This window comes from Odocoileus virginianus, chromosome 25 (genome assembly GCF_023699985.2).
Source record: "Odocoileus virginianus isolate 20LAN1187 ecotype Illinois chromosome 25, Ovbor_1.2, whole genome shotgun sequence".
Classification (NCBI taxonomy): Eukaryota; Metazoa; Chordata; class Mammalia; order Artiodactyla; family Cervidae; genus Odocoileus; species Odocoileus virginianus.
In genome coordinates, this window is record NC_069698.1 from 2,829,190 (window position 1) to 2,849,503 (window position 20,314).

Here is a 20,314-nt window from a genome sequence, read left to right on the forward strand (position 1 = left end):
TGCTATCGTTATGAAACCTAAGAAATAAACAGCCATTCCATAATAGAATCTAATATCTAGTTCATATTCAAATATGCTTAATTGTCCTCAAAATATGTTCTGTAGTTTTCTTTTAAAAATCTAGGCTTGAATAGAGTCTTAGGCATTCTATTTGATTGTTATATCTTTTTAGTTCCTTTTAATGAAAAAAGATCTCATGTTTCTTTTTGTTTGCTTTTAATGACACTGACTTTTTGAAGAGAAAAGTTCAGTTTTCTTGTACAGTATGCCATGTTCTGGTTTGTTTGTCTCCTTATAGTGTTCTTTGACTAATTTTCTATATTTTCTGTAAACTAGAAATTAAGCATGGAAGCTTGATTAGACTCAGATAAAACATTTTTGGCAAGAATACTTCATGCATGAGATTGAGGAATTTATACTGCATTATGTGAGAAGGTACACAATTCAGATTGTCTCCATCATTATATTAAAAATATTAACACTTTATTAAAGTGGTGACCACCAGATTTCTCCAGGGTCTAGATGCAGATTTTATTTTGAATTTGTAACTGCTCTTTAAGGTGATACTTTGATACTATGTGACTGTCTTGCCTCTTCCCAACAAACCTTTCCTTAATGAGTTTTAGCAACCAATAGTCATTCATATCTGAATCAATAATTACACTGAAGGTTGCAAAGTCTTATCAGTCTTTTTCAATTTTTAGCTGACATTCTACTGTAAAGAAGAATTTTTCTTTCCCTCTTTCCTTTTTGAGTACCATTATGGTCTCATGATTAAAACATTTAAAAAATTTATTTATGTTTTAATTAGAATTGTTTTTATATTTAACTTTTGATTATGTGCTATGAACAATTAATATTATAATGCATTAAAAAAACTCTTAGATTCAAATAGCTCAATTTTATTTTAAATTTTTGCTTTACATGAGTGATTAACTTGATCATATTTTTTACATACCAATTTTTTAATAATGTAGATTATATGGGTTCATTTACAGAATTTGGAAATATTATCTCTTTCTAGTCTTTGAAACAATTTGTATAATAAGGGAATTGTTTAGTATAAGCTTGTGATTCACATATGAAAACATCTAGGCATGATTTGTTTTGAGGGAAATAGGTGATGATCATTTCAGTTTCTTAAATCATTATTGGTTTGTTCAAGTTTTCTATTTTTATGCAACTTATTTCATATTTTTGCAGAAATTTGTTTCTTGTGGGTTTTCAAAGTTATCACTGTAGGGTTTTTTTTTCTGCTCTTTCAGTTGATTTCTGTTAGATTCTATGTTTTGTTTGATTTTTCTTCTGTTTTCTTATTCAGTCTTTTTAGAGGTTTATTCATGTTATTAATCTTTCCAAACACCAATGTCCAGGTAAGGTTCTTCAGGAAGCAGACTCTGAAGAACCTCTGGGACCAGTTGTGGGGCTAAAATGTCAGTTAGCTCACCTTAGGTCAGGTGTTTCTGCCCTATATCCTGGCCAAGTTACTGGCTTTGGGCTGCTCAGGGAAGGGTATGACCTTGGGCACGGGCATTTGCCTGCAGCTAAGGGACTGACATAGGAGACTGTCTTCTGACAACACCCTCTTTCATTGAAGGGGAATCTGGGCAGCTCATGTCCAAGTCCATTATAGTTGATTTCTGCTTTTGATCACCCTCTGCCTACTGTTTTGTTGTGTATTTCCTTAATTTCTGTTATTATCTTTATTTTTTCCTTCCTCTATGGTTCCCTGATGGTTCAGTGGGTAAAAAGTCTGCCTGCCGTGCAGGAGACGTAGGAGACGTGGGTTCAGTCCCTGGGTCGGGAAGACCCAGGAGGAAATGACAACCCATTCTCGTATTCTCGCCTGGAAAAGCCCGTGGCAGAGGAGCCGGGTGGGTCGCAGAGCTGTGTACAGCTGCGCGACTAAGCACACATGTTTCTTTGGATTTATTCAATGGCTCTTTTTCTAGCTTGAGTTGTAATTTTCCTTGAGTTAAATCGTTGGCTCATTTATATTCAGCCCATTTTCTGATCAGTATTATTGTTTTTATCTTATAACCTTGAAATGGATGAACTCTGCTCTTCTGTCTACTGGGCCAACCTAATCTCTTTTGCCAGGGACTGAACCTGGGCCACAGCAGTGAAAGCATTGAATCCTAACCTTGGTAAGGCATCTGCCAGATGGAAGGAGTCTAGACCAAGGAGTTTCTAGATTCTTCCTTCTCTCTGTGTTTGCACAGAGTAAATTTATGCTACCGTAAAAGGCAGCAGATCTGCTCCTCAGCAAGCCAGCAAGATCCGCCCGCCTCCAGGGTCACCTCAGGGTCAGCGGCAGGAAAGCCTACCTATGCTTCTGTTACTTGTGTCCCAGCCGCAGTTGCCAGATGCTCTTCCTTCCTGTTAATGTTTACGTCTGATCCTTCACCCAGCCAGTCAGCTTTTGGTTATTGTACTCTCTCCAAACGCTTCTATTTCATAACTGTGCTTTTAAAGCTAGCTATAATTTGTCCTCTGCTCTGAGGGGATATTAGGCGGGCAGAGAAGGGTTAGTCTATGGTCTCAAGTACTTTCACCGTTTACACTTTTATTGTTTACAGTTAGAACTCTGTAGATTTGAGAATATGAATGTGTATGACCTGCAATGTATTTTGTAAGGCTGAGGTGAGAGTGACGTGAGCTTAGGCTATTGATAGCTAATGACAGCGTCTAATCGTCAGTCTGTTTTAGAGGGAGCCCAAACCAGCAGGGAGACTAGCACAGAAAGATCGAATGTCACTTGGAAACCTTCCTAGTAGAGTGTTTTGTTGGATTCTCAGGGCAAAACAGACTTGGAGTAAAGTGTTACGATGTCTGTCTTCTGAAAGCATCCTGAGTGAACTGTCTGCTACTGTAAACATTTTCTGCCTAACGACTCTGACCTGGAGACCAGAACAGGATTAAAAAAAAGTGATAGTGTCAGTCTTTGAGATAACAGGAGTCTAATTCAGTAACTCAGAGAGAATCAGTTCTGGCTATTTGTTGTTTATTTTCCACCATTTCAGTCTGTCATTCTTTCTTCATTAAAGGTTCTATTCATTCTACTTTCTCTTATTTTCAGAGCAGAAAAACCCTATCTTTCTTATTTCCAAAATCAATGTGTATAGCTCGAAGCTTCTCTTGATTTTTATTTACAATTTCAGGTTTGCCTCGAGGTCCTAGAGAAAGAGGGATGTACTTTCAGACCATGTAATCTAATATGAAGGAATAAAAGAGAGCATTTGAATTAATCTTTTTGACCTGGAAAACAGAACTATAGTGATTAGGACTCTACAGGAAAGATGGTTGCTTGCGTGACACAACTCCACCTGAAGGGAACCTTTTTAAGGGCTTGAAAAGCCAGTGAAATAAAAGCGTTGCAATTAGTCTTTTATTTGTCCATTCACTGTGTATTAATGATCCGTCAGGGAACCTAACTCTGTTTCCTGTGATGGCTCAAACTGATGAAAGCTCCGCTCATGCTGACAGTCTGGTTGGGGATGTGACAGATGAGACTGTTACACACGGGGCAAATGCCTGACTCTGCTAGGAAGGGTCAGCGTAAATGGGTCTGTTCAGGCTGAATCCTGGAAACCAAGGCAGAAAGAATAACAGCTTGTGTCTGTTAGTGCGCTCTATGTGCCAGGGTTGTGTTAGGAGCTAAGTGAACTCTGGTGAAAACAACAGTTGTGGTCCCTGCCCTTATATAGCTCAGAGTATGGTAGAGAAGACCCATATTATACAGTGTATGAATGGAAATCCACCTTTTGTGAATATGGAGAACAGGGCCAACAAGAGTCAGTACTAGAAGGGATCTTCTCTCATTTTTTTTTCTTCTCTTAATTTAAAAAACTAATAAAGAATTTTTTGATTGCACTGGTCTTTGTTGCTGACTCGGGCTCTCTCTAGTTGCGAAGAGAGCAGGAGCTACTCTTCACTGTGGTGGGCGGGCTTCTCATTGTGGTGGCCTCTCTGGTTGAGGAGCTCAGGCCCTAGGGCTTGAGGCCTCCAGTGTTTGCGGCTCGTGGGCTTCATTGCCTCGTGGCATGTGGGATCTCCCTGGGCCGGGGCTCAAACCTGTGTCCCCTGCGTTGGCAGGTAGATTCTTCTTAACCGCTGGACCGCCAAGGAAGTTCTGTCATGTGGTTTTAAATAAGTCACATCTGGACCCAAAGAAGGAAAAGGAGCTATTTGGAAAACTGAGACTCAAGGAGGCCAGTAATTGGCCTATGGGAATAGAACTAATACTTTTTGGATCCAGAATTCAAATCAGGTTGGCCTGACTCCAAAATCATAGCTGCTATTTAATGACTCAGTAGTTCCCCAGAGGGCGAACTTCTCAAGGGCAGCGGCGCCATTTCTATCACTCTTTCTCAGATCTAACACATAGTTGACACTTAAATAAATTCACTTGAAATATTGAGCTTTTGTAGGAAAAAGAGTAGAATATTAAAGGCATTATAACAGTCATTTTCAGAAGGAGGGAGAGGCTTGCTTTCAAATCTTTGACAAACAAACTAGACAACTTGGGTTACCAAGGAAAAAAAGGAGTGTGTTGGTGAAAGAGAATTAGGAATAAATATTAACATCATTAGGGTTATGTTTGGAAAGAATGTATTACATAAAGCAACCCTAAAGATAAACAGTGAGAAAAGATCAAAATAAAATTATGATGAGAAATTTTTGTAATGAACTGCTTCTTTTAAATATTGGTCTCTTTTTTTATTTGAAATATAGTTGATGCACAATATTTTATGTTACAGGTGTACAATATGATTCATAGTTTTTGAGGGTTATACTCCATTTATAGTAATTTATAAATATTGGCTATATTCCTTATGTTGTACAATATATCATGGTAGCTTATTTTATACATAATAGTTTGTACCTCTTACCTGCCTATCCCTATATTGCCTCTCCCCACTTGCCTCTCCTGATAACCACTAACTTATTCTCTGTATTTATGAGTCTGCTTCTTTTTTTGTTATATTCACTAGTTTGTGGTATTTTTTAGGTGCCACACGTGAGTGAGATCATACAGTATTTGTCTTTCTCTCTCTGACTTACTTCATTAGCATAATACCCTCCACGTCCATCCATGTTGCTTCAGATGGCAAAATCCCATGAGTCTTTTCTATGATAAATTCCTTGAAATGGAATTGCTAAGGGAAGAGATACTAACTGAAAATGTATTTTTTGCCAAATTGCCCTCCGTAGAGAAGTGTATGCTCCTACTCACCTCATAATGTATAAAAACACCTGTTTCTTTACACTTTCACCAACGAAATATAAAATAAAATTTTAAGCATTGCCAATCTAATAACTGAAAATGGTGTATCTGGATAGAATGTTTTATTTTAAGATAAAATTTATTTTTATTATAGTTTTAGATCTACAGAAAAATCGTGAAGATAGTTTTCTTATACCCCCTGCCCAATTTCCCTTATTATTACTTTATATCTTACATTGGCACAGTACATTTATTACAATTAATGAAGCAGTACCCCCTGCCCAATTTCCCTTATTATTAATTAATATCTTACATTGGCACAGTACGTTTATTACAATTAATGAAGCAGTATTGATACGTTATTATTAACTCAATTCCATACTTTATTCAGACATCCTTAGGTTTTTCTGAAGCCCTTTTCCTTTTCCTGGATTCCATCCAGAATACCACTTCACTTTAATTTTCATATCTCCTTAGACTTATCTTGACTATGACAGTTTTTCAGACTTTCCTTATTTTTGATGATCTTGACTGTTTTGAGGAGTACTGGTTAGGTATTTTGTTTAAAATGTTCCTCTATTCGAATTTGTCTGTTTTTCTCATGATAGATTGGTGTTGAAGACCCTTTAGGGAGGAAGAACACAGAGGTAAATTGCTACTCTCATCACATCATATGAAGAGTGCAGACTATCAATACACATACATGTAAGAGCCCATACTGTCAGCACCATGTTACTGTTGGCGTTGACCTTGGTCACCGGATTGAGTTAGTGTTTGTAAGGTCTCTGTGCTATTGAGTTTAGGTTCCCCCTGCCTCCTTTCCCAATGGTGCTGTTTGAGAGAAGTTACCCTGTGCGGTTACCATGTACAGCCCGTCCTTAAGGAATGGGGAAATCCTGCTCCACCTCCTTAAGGAATGAGTATCAGAATGCATTATTTGGAATTTTCTGCATGGGAGATTATCTGTACAGTTTTAATTTTTTGGTTAATATTGAGACTGAGCATTTTTTCATAAAGAGTCATTTTTATTTCCTTTCTCCTTAAACTATTTGTTCAAATTTGTTGTCTGTTTTTTCCATCAGGACTTGGGCTTTTTGTTTTGTTTGCCATGCCAGACCATTTTGTTTTTACTTATTTCAGTTTATCCATTTTTTTTCTGAATGATTTCTGGATTTCTTCTTACTTAGAAGAATGATTTTCCTCATTCTTAGATATTACATGTGTGCACATATAGACAAATTTTTGTGATTTATTCTGATTACATTTAGAGATTTGTTTCAGATATTTAAGTTTTTATATCTACTTGGAACTATATATGGTGTAAGGTGTGAGCTATGGACTCACCTTTTCCACTCTGAATTGAAATGCTACCTTTATATTTGTTGAAAAGAAATAAATGCATCTGTGTATTTGAGTCTGTAGCTGGGCTTTGTGTTTTGTTCTGTTGGTTTGTAAGAATATTCGTAGGTTCGCATTTAAAAACTAGTGATCTGTTCTGTGTTTGGCTGCATTGGGCCTGCACCGCTGTGCTCGGGCTTTCTCGTGCGGTGGTGAGCAGGCCTGCTCCATCACAGCATCGTGGTGCTCGGGCTTCTCGCCGCAGTGGCCTCTCTGATTGCAGAGCTCAGGCTCTCGGCGTGTCTGTCTCGGTAGTTGCAGTGTGCGGGCCCTAGGGTGCGCGGGCTTTGCTAGTTGCGGCACACGGGCTCAGTTGCGCCACGGCATGGACTGTCCTGGACCAGGGATTGAACCCTCATCCCCTGCATTGGCAGGTGGAGTCTTAACCAGCGGACCACCAGGGCGGTCACAGATTGGTATTTTTAAATGTAGATTTATAATTAATATTGTAGGAGAGGGAAAAAAATCACTCCACCTTTCTGAGTTCTTGACTGAGACTTTTATAATAAGGGATAGATTTAAAAGATAAAAATAAACAAGTTTATTAATATTATTTCACGTCTGCGTGCGTGCTAAGTCACTTCAGTTGTGTCCGACTCTCTGCGACCCTGTGGGCTGCCAGGCTCCTCTGCTGTGGCATCCTCCAGGCAAGAATACTGGAGTGGGTTGCTATTTCCTTCTCCAAGGGATTTTCCCAACTCAGGAATCGAATTTGAATCTCTTACATTTCCTGTGTTGGTGGGCAGGTTCTTCACCACTAGCACCACCTGGGAAGCCCAATATTTCATGTATACATGGGAGATATCCACAAACAAATGAGTAACTCCAATAAGTGGCTTAGAATTTAGGCTTAAATATCTTAAGAGGGAGAAGGGAGGGGAGATATAGGCCTCTGAGGGGATAGTAAGTGATTTTTAGGAAAGACAGCCGGGCCCTTGGAATAATAGATGAGAGGTTTTTCCAGCAGTCGTGTATGGATGTGAGAGTTGGACTATAAAGAAACCTGAGCGCCGAAGCATTGATGCTTTTGAACTGTGGTGTTGGAGAAGACTCTTGAGAGTCCCTTGGACTGCAAGGAGATCCAACCAGTCCATCCTAAAGGAAATCAGTCCTGAATATTCATTGGAAGGACTGATGTTGAAGCTGAAACTCCAGCACTTTGGCCACCTGATGCGAAGAGCTGACTCATTGGAAAAGACCCTGATGCTGGGAATGATTGAAGGCGGGAGAAGGGGATGACAGAGGATGAGATGGTGGGATGTCATCACCGACTCAGTGGACATGAGTTTGAGTAAGCTCCGGGAGTTGGTGATTGATGGGGAGGCCTGGCGTGCTGCAGTTCATGGGGTCACAGAGAGGCGGACATGACTGAGTGACTGAGGTGAACTGAGCTGATGACAGTTTATGACTGAGTTTGATGTTGGCTTCTAGTCTCCTCTCCTGTGATGAGTCAGTTTTCCCTGACTGATGAAATTCCTGGGTAGGGCCTTTATGACACCTGAGCTCCTTTTTGCTTTTGTCTTTAGGCAGATATTAGGAGTTCAGAGAAAGCCTCTCCCTGTATTTATTGTTTTTCATCAACAATGAAAAAGCTCAAAATCATATATCAAAGCTGCATATTTTGGAGTGGCATATTCTCATACCCTTATTTAAATTTTTTTTTCCCTAAGCTATTACTTATTTTTATATATACAGTTTAAAATTGTTTAGCTCCTAGAAGAAAAAAAAATGCCCCCTAGAAGAAAAAAAAATGTCTCTTAGAGTTTTTATTGGAATGATATCAAATTTATAGATAAACAAGGCTTGACTTTTTAAAAACTTTATTTTGTTGAAGTATGTGTGTGTGTGTGTGTGTGTGTGTGTGTGTGCGCGTGTGTGCGCGCGCGCGCCTGTTAGTTGCTCATTCATGTCTGACTCTTTGTGACCCCATGGACTATAACTTTCCAGGTTTTTCTGTCCATGGGATTCTCCAGGCAAGAATACCGGAGTGGGTAGCCATTCCCTTCTCCAGGATATCTTCCTGACCCTGGGATCAAACGTGCATCTCCTGTATTGCAAGAAGATTCTTTATCAAAGTATAGTTGATTTAAATGTGTTAATTTCTGTTGTGCAGCAAAGCTATTCAGTTTTATATATATGTAAACATTCTTTCTCTTATTATTAGCAGAGGTCTTCTTATTCAATTAAAAAATTTGTCTAAAACAAAGAAGCAAATCCTCAGATCCCCTCCCTTTAATGCACATCTGCCCTAATCCAATATCTTGACTCCTAAAGTTTTGTCATTCCTTATCCCCACCCATACCCCTTCAGTGCTTTTCCATTGTTCTCAGCCAGTAAGGACTCCTTTATAAGGCACTTTTGGATCTTCCTCTTCCTGTATCTTCTGTATGTCACATCCTCTCTTCCTTGCTCTCTAGAGCCTTCAGTTAATCTGATTTTCTTTTCATTCCTTTATGAATGAAAATCCACCTCCAGTGGCTGAATACTCTTCCTGAACTTCTGACTCATTAAAAGCTGCTTATAGTTCAGATCCTAAATCAATCATTATTACTTTCTCAGAGACAGGACCACAGTCTACCACTCTTCTTAACTGATTCACTCTTCGTATCCTCCTGTCTCTCCCAAGAGGTCAAGAGGGCTCAGACAGATGGTTCTTGGAAGTGAAGTGACGTCGCTCAGTCGTGTCCGACTCTTTGTGACCCCATGGGCTGCAGCCCACCAGGCTCCTCCGTCCATGGGATTCTCCAGGCAAGAGTATGGAGTGGGCTGCCATTGCCTTCTCCAGGGGATCTTCCTGACCAGGGATTGAACCCAGGTCTCCCGCATTGTAGGCAGATGCTTTACCGTCTGAGCCAGGCATAAATAGTCAAGAAAGAGTATTTGATTAAATTACTAATCAATAGTGGCTACTTAGCTTAGGCATAAAATGAGTAATGAACATGGTCAGGACTTCAGCCACACTTAGCTCTAGAGAGAAATTCTTCTAGGAAAAGTTTATTTATTCTAAACTCAGTACTCCACTAGGATCTAGAATACACAGATTACCAAGTGCACCAGTTTCTTTTTATTTTATTGAAATATAATTAACTTACAATATTATGTTAGTTTCAGGTAAATAGCCTAGTGATTTGATATGTTTATACATTACAAAATGACCAATATAGTCTAGTTATCATTTGTCACCGTAGAATGTTATTACACTATGACGGAGTGTACATTATCAAGTGTACTCGTATTTTTGTGCTACTGTCATTAATTACTGCAAATTTAGCAGCTTAGAATAAATTATCTTACAGTTCTAGAGTTCAGAAGTCTTAAAAAATCAAGCTGTCAGCAGGACTGCATTCCTTCCTTTTTGAGGCTCTGAAAGGGAGCATGTCCTAGCCTGCCCCTAGTCTTTTAGGCTGAATGCAGCACACTATCTGTGTTCCTTGGCTTATGAACCCCTTTCTCTGATTACCCCAGCCTCTGCTTCCATGGCCACCTCTCCTTTTCTGACTCTGACCCACCTCTTTCTCTCATATAAGGACCACATGGTTGCATTGGGCCCACTAGGATAAACCAGGACAACTTCCCTACCTTAGAATCCCCAACTGAATCACCTTTGCTAAGTCCCTTTTGCCACATAAGCTAGCATATTCACTGGTTTTAGGGAATAGGGTATCTTTGGGAATGTGTTATTCCACCTTTTACACCAGGATAAAATCCTTGTCTTCCGGCAGCTCAGTCTCAAAGGACAGAATGTGTGTATATTCGTATATAATATACATAATATGAGAGCCACAGGTGCTATGAGAATTCACGGAAGGTACCTAACTGTACATTTCTTTTTAAAGTAAGAAAGGGTATCTCCCAGAAGGGAGGTTCAAACCAAGCAGTGTTTTGGGTAGAAAGAGAAATGAAAGATATTTTGATACAGGGAATAGTGCACGCAAGTAGGAATGTCAGGGGAATGTGATTTAAAGAATACCATAAGTTTTTTTTTCCAGTGGGCCAATTTTTAAATTATCTCTGTGACCTCAGCTCCTGATAATCTTGTAAAATATATACACCTTCTTGTCAGAAAAATGCAAATACACACTGTTGTGTTACATTAGAAATTTCAACTTCTAAGTAGATATGTATATAACATCTTCTTTATTTATTTGTTGATGAACACTTAGGTTGCTTCCCTAGCTTGGCTATTGTAAATGAACATTGGGGTGCATATATCTTTTCAAAGTGGTGTTTTTGTTTTCTTCAGATACATATGCAGTGGCAGAATTGCTAGATCATATGGTAGTTCCATTTTTAGGTTTTTGAAACCCTCTGTATTGGTTTCTGTAGTGGCTGCAACAAAGTACATCCCCACCACAGTGTGTAAGGGTTCTCTTTTCTCCACCTCCTTACCAGCATTTTGTTATTTTCAGACTTTTAGATGGTAGCCATTTTGACAAGTGTGAGGTGATCCGTCATTGCGGTTTTGATTTGCATTTCTCTGATGATTAGCAGTGTCGAGGGTTTTTTTATGTGTTTGTTGGTCATCTGTATATCTTCTTGGAAAAATGTCTATTCAGACCTTCTGCCCAAAATGGGCTCCTTAAAATCAGGCAACTATACTTTATTTAGTTGGATTTCATATATGACTCTGTTTGAAGAGAATCTCTGCTACCTACTGGTTTGGAAAAACTAATCTAAACAAAATAAAATGCATTTATAAATATTTGGCTTTATTTTAATTAAATATAAAGTATAGAAGTGAAGCACCTAATTCTCTTCAATATATGTTATTTAAATTTCATACAAATAAATATGTTATGGATCTTTTTAATATAAAGCAAGAGTGAGATTAAAAAAATAAAATTTCTTTTCAACATAGGTGATCAACCTATAAATTGTCTCAAAACTAATAAACTTCACATCTTCAGCCTCAGAAGTTGTGACATGCAGATGAATCATCAGATATTGTCTTTCTTGCTTAACAGGGAAATAAATTGATAACATTGGTGTGGGTGAATTTCTCAGGGAATAATACCTGTTTTAACTACTGTAGCTATCATAAGACACAGTGGCTAGAACTTAGCTATTTAATGGAATCCTGAGTCTTTTTAAGAATTTTTATCTATTTATCTGGGTGTGCTGGGTCTTAGTTGAAGCATGTGGAATCTTTAGTTGAGGCATGTGGAATCTAATTCTCTAACCAGGGATCGAACCTGGTCCCCCAGAACTGGGAGAGTCAAATCTTAGCCACTAGACCACTGGGTAAGTCCTGGAATTCTGAGTCTTCAAGTCATCTTGAATGTATGTCTATTTCAGGAAAGATGGAGAATAACTTTGGGGTGAAATGTATAATGAAAAGCATAATGTTGAGATTTAAGAGGAAACAAATTTTAATATGTCAACCTAAGAGATAGAAGCTTTCCTGAGAAATGTGAGGAATACATTGCTTGTGAATGTGATCCAAAAATTCAGACATAATTGATCGTACTGTAGAATTTGCAGTGAGTTAATCATTGTTAGCACCCCATTATTATCCTGGAAAGAATTTAATTTGGATTGTTGTCAGTTAAGGTGAATTTTATACAATATATATCAAGTAGTGAATGTTAAATCATGTTACCATGGAATATAATGGGGCTGTTAAAAATAATGATGTAATTTTATTGATATGAAAGCTATCTGACACATATTAAGTAAAAGAGAAACTTCTAAAATAGCTCCAAGATTTACTTCACTCTGTTTTCTAGTTGAATCTTAATGTATATTGTAGACTTTATCAGTTAGCTTTTGAACTTAAATAAGCCACCCCCCAAAACATAGACATTGAAAACAGTCCCCGGGTGGTTTTTTTGGTGTGGGCCGTGTAGGTTCAGGACACCTCACTTGTGCTCTGGAGAGTATAGGCTGCTTGGTTTAGGAGACTCCTGCTTGTAAATGTGGAAGTCGGTACCGTGGCAGCTGGGCGGTGACCACAGACATCTCACCGTCTCAGACTGGCACAAGCTCCTTCCATAATAGTTAGGGGGTTCCCTGTAGGAAGTCTCAGTACATAAGCTCTTTTTAAGCCTTTGCCTAAGTCACATTTTCCATTTTCCAGCTGGCCAAAGCTAGTCACACAGTGAAGCACTATTAAGAGAGGGAGCGGTCTTCCCACAGGAGGAGTGTAGAGAGATACAAGCTAATTAGGGTGAGTATCACTAATCCTACCACGAGGAACTCATGTGCATTCATACAAAGTTGAAAATACCCAGTTTTTGCTTCCATTGGTTAAAGTTTGAAAAAAAAACTTTTTTGAGAAACTGTGTTGTTGTGCACTACAGTTCTTCTCATGTATGATTAAAATTAGGCCCTTTGAATCGTGGCACAGGAACCTTAGAGCCGCTGTGGTCCCAAGTCGAAGTCCATCTGAGCAGAAGTCCAGTCTGGAAGTGAGAGTAGGTGCCGCAGATGTAACTCTTCAACCTTCATTTAAATGTTTTGAATAGAAAATTCATTCACATAGTTCAAGATTAAAGATACCAGAGAGTGAAAAGCCTGTCTTCCATCCACTAGGTTCTTTTCCCAGAGAGAATCAATGTTTGAGTCTCTTAAATGACCTCCTAGAGATGCCTTGTGTATATGTATGGGAACATTGGTATATATTCCCTTTCAGATGTGATTTAGAACCCTTAGTCTAGCTCCCAGTCAGACTTTCAGGAAACCAGGAGAAAGAAGGCAAGGTGCCATGTGTTCCGTCTTTTGTAAAGTGTTACAAGTGCATGAACAAGTAATTGACAATGAGTGTGGCATCAGAGTTTGGATGGTATTAATCTATTGTTTAGTCACTAAGCTGTGTCTGACTCTCTTGTGACCACATGGACGGTAACCTGCCAAACTCCTCTGCCAATGGGATCTCCAAGGCAAGAATACTGGAATCGGTTGCAGTTTCCTTCTCCAGGGAATCTTCCCGACTCAGGAACTGAACCCTCATCTCCTGTGTCACCTTGAGGATTCGTTCCCACTGAGCCACCAGGAAAGTCCGTTATTGATCTTTAATACTAAGCTTTCACTGGTTAGGGAAAGGGATTAGCAACTTGGTGCGTATACACCTGACATTCTGCTATTTATCATCTCCTGTAGGAAGGTATGTGAGTGAATGTATGACCAAGGTTAGAAATGATCTAACATCAAAGTGACCTTAAATTTAAAGAAAGAGGAGGCCACACTGTCATGTTAGCGAAATGTACCTTCTGAAACTCTAGGTGTATGCAGTAATTGCTCCATAGAGGTAAAGTTTATTCCTGTCTTGTCCTTCACGTTAGACGGTGGTGTGTGAGACAGTGAATGCTCAGTCGTCTGTCTGTTGCACATGAATGTGTAATTGCTCCATAGAGGTAAAGTTTATTCCTATCCTGTCCTTCACGTTAGACGGCAGTGTGTGAGACAGTGATGCTCAGTCGTCTGTTGCACGTGAATGTGTGTCACTGAGACACCTTTTCCACCTTTGCTGTTAGGTTATGATTCCCCATGCCTAGTAGATAGCAGATATTAGATAATTGTGTCTTTAATGTGTGAAGGAGTAGCGTATACATTAAAAAATCAAGTGACATTTCAGGGGGCTAGTTTTCTCCATCTTTAGTTTTTCCCCACTAGATATGACTAACAGCAAATGAGGGAGATATCACGAAGATGTCTAACTATGAAATGTAGTCATTCATAAAATTCCCACAGGTTGCTAATTTCAGAAAGACAAAGCACTTATCTGTAGTCTTCTTCAGCTTCCCTTAATTTTAAAGGCATAGGAGAAAGTCAGAACTCCTGGAGTTTGAAGTCAAGTGTCCTTTAGGAAGCATCACAACAAAAAAACCTAGTAGAAATGACAGAATACCAGCTGGGCTATTTCAGATCCTAAAAGATGATGCTGTTAAAGTGCCGCACTCAGGATGTCAGTAAATTTGGAAAACTCAGCAGTGGCCACAGGACTGAAAGAGGTCAGTTTTCATTCCATACCAAAGAAGGGCAACGCCAAATAATGTTCAAACCACCATACAACTGCCCTCATTTCACATGCTAGCAAGGTATTGCTCAAAATCCTTCAAGCTAGGCTTCAGCAGTATATGAAACAAGAACTTGCAGATGTATAAGGTGGGTTTAAAAACGGCAGAAGAACCAGAGATGAGATTGCCAACAGTCACTGGATCAAGGAGAAAGCAAGAGAGTTCCAGAAAAGCTTCTGCGTCCACTCCATCGGTCATGCTAAAGCCTTTGGCTGTGTGGGTCACTGTGAACTGTGGGAGATTCTTCAAGAGTTAGGAATGCCAGGCCTCTTTTCCAGTCTCTGAGAAACCTGCATGCAGAAGAAGAAACAACAGTCAGAATTAGACATGGAACAACGGGCTGGCTGCAGATTGGGAAAGGAGTGTGATAAGGCTGTATATTGTCACCCTGGTTATTTAACTTCTATACATCATGGGAAATGTGGGGCTGGATGAATCACAAGCTGGAATCAAGGTTGCTGGGAGAAATATCAAGAACCTCAGATATGCAGATGATAGCACTCTAATAGCAGAAAGTAAAGAGGAACTAAAGAGCCTCTTGATGAAGGTGAAAAGGGAGAGTGAAAAAGCTGGTTTGAAATTCAACATTCAAAAAATGAAGACTCTGGCATCTGGTCCCATCTCTTCATAGCAAATAGAAGGGGATAAAGTGGAAACAATGACAGATTTTCTTTTCTTGGGCTCCAAAATCACTGTGGATGGTGACTGCAGCCATGAACTTAAAAGATGCTTGCTCCTTGGAAGGAAAGCTATGATAAACCTAGACAGTGTATTAGAAAGCAGAGACATCACCTTGCCGACAAAGGTCTGCATAGTCAAAGCTATGGTTTTTCCAGTGTTCCGATGTGAGAGTTGGACCATAAAGAAGGCTGAGTGGGGAAGAATTGATGCTTTCAAATTGTGGTGCTGAAGAAGACTCTTGAGAGTCCCTTGGAAGCAAGGAGATCAAACCAGTTAAACCTGAAGGAAATAAACCCTGAATATCATTGGAAGGACTGATACTGAAGCTGAAGCTTCAATACTTTGGCCACCTGATGTGAAGAGCCAGTCATTGGAAAAGCCCCTGATGCTGGTAAAGATTGAAGGCAAAAGGAGAAAAGGGTGGCAGAGGATGAGATGGTTAGATAGCATCAGCAACTTAATGGACTTGAATTTGAGCAAGTTCCAAGAGATAGTGGAGGATAGGGGAGGCTGACTTGCTGCAGTCCATTAGGTTGCAAAGAGTCAGACAGGACTTAGTGACTAAACCACAAGAAAAGAAAAGAATATTGATATTGAAGTTAAACAGTGCAGTGATCAGATTCTGGTTTCACCACTTAACAGCTGTGAAGAGATGGCGTGCTCCTTACCCTTCCTCATCAGCAAAAGGACACTGATGTTTCCTTTTTTTTCCTTTAATTGGAGGATAATTACTATACAGTATTGCATTGGCTTCTGCCATACAGCAATGTGAATCAGTCACAAGTAGAACACTGATGTTTCTTACCAGGCTGGGTTTTGCTTTGTGAGAGAATGTCTGTAAAAAACTAGCTTGCAGAAAACAGATCCTTAGTAGTAAATATTAGCTATTATTGTTATTCTTAGTAGACAGGAGAGAAGGTGTGGAAAAGGAAGGAGATTAGACACCAATATCAGGCAGGAACCTTGGAAAATGATGAAGAATTTATAGCAGGAACCGGAGCACTTTGTTACCTCCAGTTGCGTTTTCTCCACAATGTCCTGACTGTCAAATAAATAATTTTAAGCTTTTCCCCTTATTTCACTCTCCAGCTTGAAATCTCTTCATCTCCCTCTGCTAGTGTCTTAATAAGAAGTTCATGTCTGTTCATAATCTGTTTTTTTTTTTTTCCCCCAAATTTCCCAGGGTGAAGCCGCTACTGCTGCCGCCGGGCCCTGCAGATGGTCTTTTCTTTGCCACGTCTCGGCTGCAGGCCCACCTTGTCCTGTCATCTCCATTCCTGTTTCCCAGTCCTCCCCCCCCCCCCCCGCCCCCCCCCCATTGAACAGCAGGGCCCTCCCACATGAGAGTTGAGAGCTGCTTTTCATGTTTTCTGATATTCTTTTCTGTAATTTAACTTTGCATTAGCAGTATCACTTGTCTTTTCATTAAGAGTGTTTCCTCAAGGTAGTGATTGTTCTATTTCTTGGTGTCTAACTGAGATGCTAATATCTGTAATTTATGTTTCTTAGAGAATTCTGCAAAAGAAGCCTGCAGGTCCAATTTACCCCTTTACTGATAATTTTGATAATGCATCTAGGGAATTAGGACTTTTTAAATCTAAAAACCACATGGGTCTGAGGTTCCCTCACCTATTTCTGCCTTAAGTACTGTTTTCTCCAAGTGATTATTCCACTGTCATATTCTAGCAGTATTTCAGGAGCGCCCCCTACTGGGGAAATGGCTTTTGGATGACATCTGTTGACCTGAAATTTGGGGAGAATCTAATTTCTCTGTACCAAAGTTTCAGTCTACAAGCAGAGACAGGATGCTTGAAGCAATGACACAACTCCAGTGTAAATTAGTAGTGTTTTTTTCCTTCCTAATCCCACTGTCCGTTGGCTCTTGATGACTTTTTAGATGGAACAGTATTAAAATAATGTCTTTGAAGCACATGGATTCCTATCCTTGTTTAATTGTCTTGGCTTCAAAAGTTTACTCAAGTAAATCCAGGGTTCCATTTTTACATTGCACTTTTAGCCCCCTAGGATTATGTAGTCAATTAAGCTATCCTTCCAAGAGTTCTAAATACTCATTAACATTAATCATTTTTAACATCCAAGTTCTTACATCCTCTGGGAAATGCTGTGGACTGCGTTAGAGTGTGTCTTATGTTGGCTCTCCTGCAGGGATGGGGCCGTATACTTCAGCTTTGTTGTCAAATATGCCAAGGCTAAAACTTTGCTATTGGTGGAATAATGACTTTGGGTTTTAGGTATACTTTCATGGCTTCATAAATTACTTAAGACCCACTCTGGATATGGTTCTCTTCTAAGTGAAATTACTTTAATCTTAACTGAGCATAAAAATGTTCAGTGACTAGAATCAGATTAAATTGGAAAATCAGATTAAATCATATACCACTGCTAATAGCAGCAAATACTCGTATGGTCCTTCACACCACAGCCCTCCTCCCCCTCATTTACTGATAAGAAGCTGAAGCTCAGAAAAGTCAAGTACAATAACTTATCCTAGGTCACCCAACCATAAACGGTAAAATCACAGTTCAAACCCCGGGAGGCTGTGAACCCGGTTATTTCTGTTAAAACATGTTCTAGAAGAGAGCATATCTGTTTGTGTGATAAGTTACTGAAATTCAGGTACCTCTACAGTTTCAAATGTATTATACAAAGTTAACAGGGAGGCTGCTGGTCACCTTATCTTTTAAGCAGAGACCATAAGCAGTTACTCCTCTGATGAAATTAATTAAATTAAAAATCTCGTTTGCTCATGGGCTTGGTTATAAAACCTCTGCAGATAAACATATGCTAGCTGACCGTGCTAGTTGTTAGGTCCCTATTATACACACTTAACTAGAGGTGAGGGTGAGCGGTTGTCCGACTCTTCCACACTCGGCGTCACATTAGCACAGGTCTTCCTACTGCTCATTCTAACGCTGTAATTCAGATCTTAGGACATGCAAGCTGTATAGATAACTTGCTTTTTAAAACCCCCAGTTTCCGTATTTATTTTAGGAGATTATGGGAACTGTAGTAACATTTTGTCATTCATGTTTTATGTAAAGAGAATAGTTCAAAGATTGTATTTCCCTATTGTTTCGTAATATCATGCAGCCAGTGAAAATGATTGAACTGTACGCGCCGCCTGCCACCAGCACTACCATCTGCGCCGCCTCCGCGACTGTTGCTAGTAGCAGACATTTGGCATTCGGTGTGACTTAGGCAGCGTTCTGGCCTCCCTGGAGGCTCGGATGCTGAAGCGTCTGCCTGCAGTGTGGGCCGCCTGGTGGGTTCAGTCCCTGGGGCAGAAAGATCCCCTGGAGAAGGAAATAGCAACCCACTCTGGTACTCTTGCCTGGAAAATTCCATGGACGGAGGAGCCTGGTAGGCTACAGTCCATGGGGTCGCTAAGAGTTGTACATGACTGAGCGACTTCACTTTTCATTTTAGGCAATGTTCTAAGTTCATCATGTACGTGAACTCATTTAATCTGTCTCTGAAAGGACATGCAGAAAACTGATCGTTGTGTTCCTCTGGAAAGGGAGTCAGAGCAACTCGAGTCTGACCTAGAGATTTAGTATCCACTGAATCCCTTTTTATTGGTTTGAAATTAACATACTCATTGAATTGAACATTAATTTTAATGTAATGATAGCTTCATTAGGATTAAAATAATATGAAAGTAAAAATTGAACATAAGTAAGTAGAAAAACAGCAAGTAGCTTATATTCACTATGGCTGCAAATTGGTTTTTTTTTTAGAAACATTTTATTGTTGCTGTTCAGTTACTCAGTTGGGTCTGACTCTTTGTGACCCCATAGACTGCAGCACACCAGGCTTCCCTATCCTTCACTATCTCCTGGAGCTTGCTCAAACTCATGTCCACTGAGTTGGTGATGCCATCCAGTCATCTCATCCTCTGTCACTGCCTTCTCCTCCTGCCCCCAATCTTTTCCAGCATCAGGGTCTTTTCCAGTGAGTCGGCTCTTCACATCAGGTGGCCAAAATATTGGAGCTTCAGCATCAGTCCTTCCAGGGAACCCCCAGGGTTGATCTCCTTTAGGATGGACTGGTTGGATCTCCTTGCCGTCCAGGGACTCTCAAGAGCCTACCTTAGCACCACAGTTCGAAGGCATCAGTTCTTCAGTGCTCAGCCTTTTTTATTGTCCAGCTCTCACATCCATATATGACTGCTGGAAAAACTGTAACTTTGACTAGATGGACCTTTGTAGGCAAAGTAATGCCTCTGCTTTTTAATACACTGTCTAGGTTTGTCATAACTTTTCTTTCAAGGAGCAAGCATCTTTTAATTTCAAGGCTGCAGTCACCATCCACAGTGATTTTGGAGCCCAAGAAAATAAAGTCTGTCACTCTTTCCATTTTTTCCCCATCTAGATTTAGCTCTCCTCTTTCTTCCTATTTCCACTGTGCATAAGCACCTTCCACATCCTCCAGTATTTTTAATAACACTGTTATCACAATATCAGGTCAATAGTTAATATTCACATTATTATGAATATAAAAATGCCATTCACAGCACAACCATATAGAAAATTATAATTACTTTTCTTTATGCCATTTTCTGTTTTTTCCTGAAGTCGATTTTTCATGTTTTTTTAATTTTTTTTTTTAACTGGTGGCATTTCTGTACCCTTGGAAAACTAGTATGGAATAAGAGTTACACAACAGTCCCTGGAGTCAGATTGCCTGGGATTCAGCCCCAGATTCAATCCCAGATTACCTGGGATTCCTTACTGGCTGTGTTGACTACCTAGTTAATTGGCTTTGCCTTCTTTTTCTTATCTGTAAAAGAGGGGCAGTACATCCATGCATTGCACAAGGTTCAGATACAGTGTGCTGGGAAGAGTGTCTGCCTGTAGAGAGCGTTCCATAAATGTTATCTGTTATTAATTGCTAATTCAACCTTGACACTCTGGATTTGTATGTTTCTTAATGTACAGGCTCCCAGTAGTGAGTCTGTCAGTTTCATCTTTGG